The sequence below is a fragment of the Oryzias latipes genome, chromosome 15 (genome assembly GCF_002234675.1).
Source record: "Oryzias latipes chromosome 15, ASM223467v1".
Classification (NCBI taxonomy): Eukaryota; Metazoa; Chordata; class Actinopteri; order Beloniformes; family Adrianichthyidae; genus Oryzias; species Oryzias latipes.
This window is the reverse complement of record NC_019873.2, coordinates 27,817,172-27,823,306: the sequence shown is the minus strand read 5'-3', so window position 1 is coordinate 27,823,306 and position 6,135 is coordinate 27,817,172.

The window sequence follows — 6,135 nt, the reverse complement described above, 5'->3', positions numbered from 1 at the left end:
TACAGCTTGTAAAAACTTTAAAGTATGAACATCTATATTTTACATTCTCTACATAATCCGGTTTCAAATCTGCATCCATCAAGGATTTTACCGTAGAATCATGTGAAAACTGACCTTGGATGGAAAAAAAAAAAAGAAAAGAAACTTAATCAAAAGAAAAATGCTGAATGTGGGAATTCTGGGCATTTGGTCCTTGTGGAAAAATGCAGTAAATGTAGGAATGCAAAAGGGGAAGTTTCAATGTTTGGAATCAGCTCTGCAGAGGAAAATCTGCAAAATTCATACACAATAAATCTAAAGTGAACAAAAAACAAAAATTTAGGATCCTAAGGTTCTTACTTTAATTGTTTAAATGCTCATCTGTTATTGCCATATGATCCCAATTGTTTCTGAGAAAAACGTTATTTTTCTTTCTTAAAAGATCGCAATTTTCCGCCAGGCCACAGTTGAAAATAAGAACTTTTTTTCTTAACTAATCTTGCCCGAATAATGATGAAATAAAAATGACCACAATTAAAACAATCCAATGGGAGCGTCATGTCACAGATGTTCCTCTGTGCTAAACCAAGGAGAAACTTCCACACAAGCAGAGATGTTTCCAAATGTTTTCCCTGAGCAACAGGAGTGTGAAGACCTGAGTTCAGGACTGATGTGGTCCTACTTCCTGGTTCTGGATGGCAGCATCAGCTCATCAGTCCAGCTACGTTTCAGGAATTGAACCTGTTGGAGATGAAGCATAGTTAAGTCTTTCTAGTTCTGGTTTAGACTGTTTCTCTTTAATTTTGACAATGCTTTTATCCCATTATAGTGCTAATGATGGTATAGATGTGAAGGTTAAAGTTCAAGTCAATAATTAACACCCAGATTTCTCTTGACCAAAGATGATTCAGTCTAATATAAGCAAAAGTAGTCGACTAATTTTTGTTCCCGCTCTGTTTCTCTTAACTTTTGAGGGTAATGCTTATCTTCATCCTCTGTAAAATATCTGCAGCTGGTTTTAATGTACGCTAGATTTCATGTAGAAACCATTCAGATGTGAGATCAATTTTCCCTTAGCCCATGACCGTCAAAGTGGAAGCTACAATTTTCTAAATGTTTTTTCTGTTAAATGCAGTTTTCTTCTATTTGGAAGTTGAAGGCATCAAAGTCTTCTTCTGTTTCCTCGCTGGATCTTTTCTGCTAAAAGAAACTTTCCAAATATGTTTGTTTCTTGTTGACTTTGGTAGCTTGAAGGTTTCAATTTAACGGCTGGTGCAGCCGCCCCAAGGATCTCGGAAACGTGACTGAGCGACTTAACATGTGTCAAGAATGAGTTGGATGTGGTGGTTACCAGTAGTTTTTCAAAATAAAACCTCCTTCCAAGTCAGATTAGAAAACAAAATGGAAAAAATGTAGGTTTTGTTTTTCCTCCCATCTGCGGCCGAATACCAAACGTCCCATGTACAGTACGGTTCTGCAACCAGGGGTCTGGGGACCACTGGTCTATACTATAGTATCCTTGCTATACTTATACTCAAGTGTACTTCATAAAATAAACTTATTGCTAAGGGTGGTTGAAAAAAAGTCACTATATTCCAATTAACTAGTCAAACGAATAACGCACCAGAAAAGATGTCTCTTTGAAAGAACTCATTAATATTCATTTTATGTTGATGTGGTCACTGATACGCCTCCTCTGGTGTCAAAGGACAATTATGGCCAGGTGTACTTGCGAGACGGTAATCTGTGATCTAGATCAGTGATTGAGGCTCCACACACACAACGCCCTGTCAACGGTGATTTGTGCCAGACCAATTACACAGGTCATTCAGTGGGTCACGGCCACGGAACCCAGTTGGGAACTTTGGCATTGCACGGTGAACGGCGAATCAATCAGTAACAACGCAACGTTTCGCCACCACCCTTTACAGCTCTTTATGAGGGTACCGTGCCTCTCAGATGTATGCCTTCACACCTGATAAGCAGAGAGCGCTCACATTTTGTCTCAGGTTTTTCTGTGAAACTATGCAATAAAGACAGTTGTTTTCAGTGAAGCCACAAAAGATCTTCAGATGCATTCGAGATATGAGCCAGAAGCTCAACGCGGATCCAAATCAGTCTTTGTTTCTTCTCTGCTGTAAAATCATTATTCTTCACTTTCAAAGGGGAAATCGGATTGTTTCCTCCATCTTAAATCAGTGCAGTCGATTTTGAAATGTCACATTTCCTGTGGTTGAACTTCAAGACGAAGGATGCCCCCCCCCCCCAGTCTCTGAGCTGATAGACATCTCAGGTTACAGGCCTCGTTGAAATGCAGCCTTTGGGTAATTAGGGTTAATAAGAGTCGTTTTTAACCTTTTGCAAGGTTTCTCTTTTTTTTGTTGCCCTTTCACTCTCTTTCCTTGAGTCTAGACACGGTAGACAGTTTACTGTTTGTGTGTGTGTGTGTGTGTGGGGGGGTCTAGATCCTGTTTGCTGCCTTCAAGAGCTGCCCAGAGGTTAGACTTCTGTCTGAATGGGAGAGAAATTTTCAGGATTTTTTTTAAACAATCCATCCAGGGTTTGCAGATGAACTCAAAAATCTTTCCTTCATATTTTTTGGTGTCCTTTTTGGAAAACTTCGACCTCTTCCTCTTCACCACGTCTCCTCCCATCGATCATGTAGCTGATAGCTATCTGACGATAATGTTCGCCGCTCCCTCTGGGCATTTAGTCTGCGTGGTTTCTCCTCTGAGGCCTTGGCGCTAATCTCCTGCAGCCTTAATGTGATTATGGTAATGATCACACAAATGACCCCTGGGCCTTTGAGGGGGGGGGGGGCATGCATGCATCGTGATGCTTCCACCACACAGTCAATGTGCCACCAGAGGAAACTACCCCTCTCCACCAGTCCTGCTGGGGCTTTTCCCGTCCCTACGTCCCTCTGAGTTTGAGAAACAACCAGTCAAACCGCAAAAAAGCTGAATAGCCACGAGAAAGATGGCTATCTCTTTTCTTGTCTGCCAATCACTGCCGTATTCCAATCCAATTACCTTAGTCTTTTGCGACCCCTCCTATCACAGTACAGGGCATTGAGGCCTGCTGGAATTCAGACTCCTGACATGAATGAGGTGGATTAGCGGCCCAAAGCGCTCCCTCCTCCCCCACGTTGACCAAAAACCATTTTCTTAAGACGTGCATCAGAGTTTCATTTAGATTCATCCAGATTCCAGGAACAGGATCTGTTCCTGTTTCTAGAATTGGTGAAAGTGATGTTTGGGATGATTCAGCAGCTTAACAGCAGACGGTCAACAGAGAAAGCCCTGTGTGACGGCGTTCTGCATCATTCCAGGAGGAAGTGACACGTTCGTCGGAGGTAAACCCTCATTAAAGCTCTGCAGGTCACCTGACCGCTATCCGGCACAGCTACCTGCGTGTTCTAACCTCCAATGGAGGTTTGTTGACAGTAACGACAAAGATAGAAATCCCTCAACTCCGACTCGTACGTTTTTATTGTGTCAAAGCTTCTTTTCATTTTGTTTGCTTTTCTGACCTTTTTAGCTGCTTTATTTACATATTTAATCAGAACAGAATCTGCATTTTTACCCAACACTTTCTTATTCAGGCAAAAATCCAGAACTTTGGGATTTTTAGCATTGGACAATATCCAAATAACTGAAAGCAAGTTTTACACTCTGTTTTCTTTTTCTACTTTATTTTTTGTATCTGTAACCAAACTCTGTTGCTTCATTAAAGCACTTCAATTAAAAAAACGAAATTGACATTTAATTTGATTTTTGGGAACAAAAGAAGCGTACAAACCTGCTCGGCTCCCTGTAAAATTGTAATGGCTACCTAACCTTAATAACTGGTTTAGCTGCCTTCCATAGCAACAACAGCAACCACGCTTTAGGGAGAGCTGCCAATGAGGATTTACATCCTCGTGGAGGATTTTGGTTCACAGTGGCGCTGAGTTTTGATCTTCCCAGCGATTTTGGCAACCGTTCCAGAGCTTTAAGCGGGGAGGGCAATGCTTTGTTGACCTCCATCAGGTCCTCTGAGGATCTTCTTCATTTCACCACAGAGTCCTACAATAAAGAAGCGGGAACAAAACTCTCCTTAAGCTTCCTCTTAAGCTCAAGGACAGAGGGGTCCTTGTTTGGGGCCCTTCAGAATTTCTGCTTTTAGATAATCATGTGGTTCTGTTTACTTCATCAAGCGTTGACCTCCAACTGGAATATGACTTAGCAGAAGGTACTGAATTGATGGACGGTTCGGGATAAAAGTTCCTTCGAAAAGTTTTACGATTTCACTCGTTCCCACCACACCCCAGACTTCCTGTCTAGCCCCAACAAGATGATCCATCTATTATGTAAAGGAAAACAGGTCTAATGAGTAACAGCAGCGGCAGGAGAATAAACACACATTCTGCTTAAGGACGTGATGTGATGTCAGAGTCAAGAAATTTCATTTTTTTTCTTTTTCTTTTAGGGAAAGTAGCTTATAAAGTTTTATTTCGACCTTGGAGAACCCAAGACCGAATTTCCTCTGGGCTTTTTATGTTAATTTGACAATGTGATTGTTTGTTTGGGGTATTATCAATTATCAGTGGTCAAAATAAATAAATAAATGGAAAAAACAATAAATAAATAAAAACAAGAACTTAAAAGTTGTAGCTATTTTTTTTAATCAAGCATGTAGTCGTAGAGTTAGAGTTTCTCCCTTTTTTTTCTGGAATCCGTATTTTTTTTTTTTTTAGGAGTTTATCTTTCCCACGAAGCAGGCTCTAAAGGCAGGGATACCCAGTTTAGTTTAGTTTAGTTTAGTCTGTTTAGTTAGTTTAGTCATTACCTGTTGCATTATATGACATCATGTTCTTTTATGATTCATGTTTATTACACAACTACCGGTTTGAAGCCCGTTGAGATGACTGTTGTTGTAATAGTGGGCTGTATAAACAAAATGGAATGGAATTGAATCAGTTTAAATCTTTGTTTAACCGACACTAAAGAAACAAATTTGAGATTTCTTTTCTGACAGAAACTACAGAATTTTCTGAAAACTTTCTGAAAATTTCAACAGCAGTTCCCGACACCATTGCACTTAAAAAGTTTTGTTTTCACAGATTTTTAAATAAAAGTTTGGTACATTTTTTTCATCAAAAATAAATAAATAATAAAAAAAACAATCAAAATGAAAACGTGTTGCTTTAAACTTAAAGAAAACCTTTTTTTTTTCTATCAAAAGGGAACAAAACTGTGAACAGATTAGAGACTGTTCCATGGCCAAGCCTTGAAATGACTGTGGGATAATTATGAGCTTTAATCTGTTGAGAGTGAGATTATCAGAATAGAACACAGGAAGAAGATGAAAGAAAAGTGGCAAAACTAATCCCAACAAGCTCTGAGAAACACTTGAGTTGTTTACTAAAGACGGATGTTTTGTCTCGTTTCTGTTTAGTAAAAGAAAATGTTTTTGCTGCTTCTAAAAGATTTTTGACTCTTCTGGAAACACAGCTCTTATGAAACGGCCTGTTTTCTTTTGTTAACAGGATTTGCTCTAAATACTCCTGTTCAGACAGTTTTACTCCAAAATGGGAGCTCCTTTACCTTTATCAGGTCTATTTCTTTGCTTTCTGCCACCAAATGCAATGAAGTGGTGATTTTGGCATGCATGCAGTCTTATTAAAGATGAACATCCTGATGTGTGCCGCAGTGTTTGGTGACGGAGAAGCCAGAAATGTACCAGCTCAGACAGATACTGTTTGGTGAATCCCAGAGACAAATGTGTGAAGTGAGAAAATCCGTCTGGTTGAGAGATTGTGTTTCAGTTAAAGGGGGAATTCTCTCTGTGGTTTAATGCTTTTCCATTCAAAACTATCTCAGTGTTTACACGGTGTGTTTATGGGATCTGCTTTAGGAAACGTGTTGCAGATGGTTATCAGCGTCCAGCACTTGCACAAATGTTATTTTCCACTCCTAAAGACATCCACTTTGCTTTTTATCAACATTTATTTCAAAGGCTGCGCTTTGAGCTGATGGCGTTTTGAGTGTATGTGCGGTGAGCACCTCCAGTGCGGTCGGAGCGGTACAGAGTCCAGATGCTCCGCTGAGGTTGAGCGAAATCAGATTTCGCCGTCGAGTTTGGTTGAGAGCTGGGGATTGGATTTTCATTGGT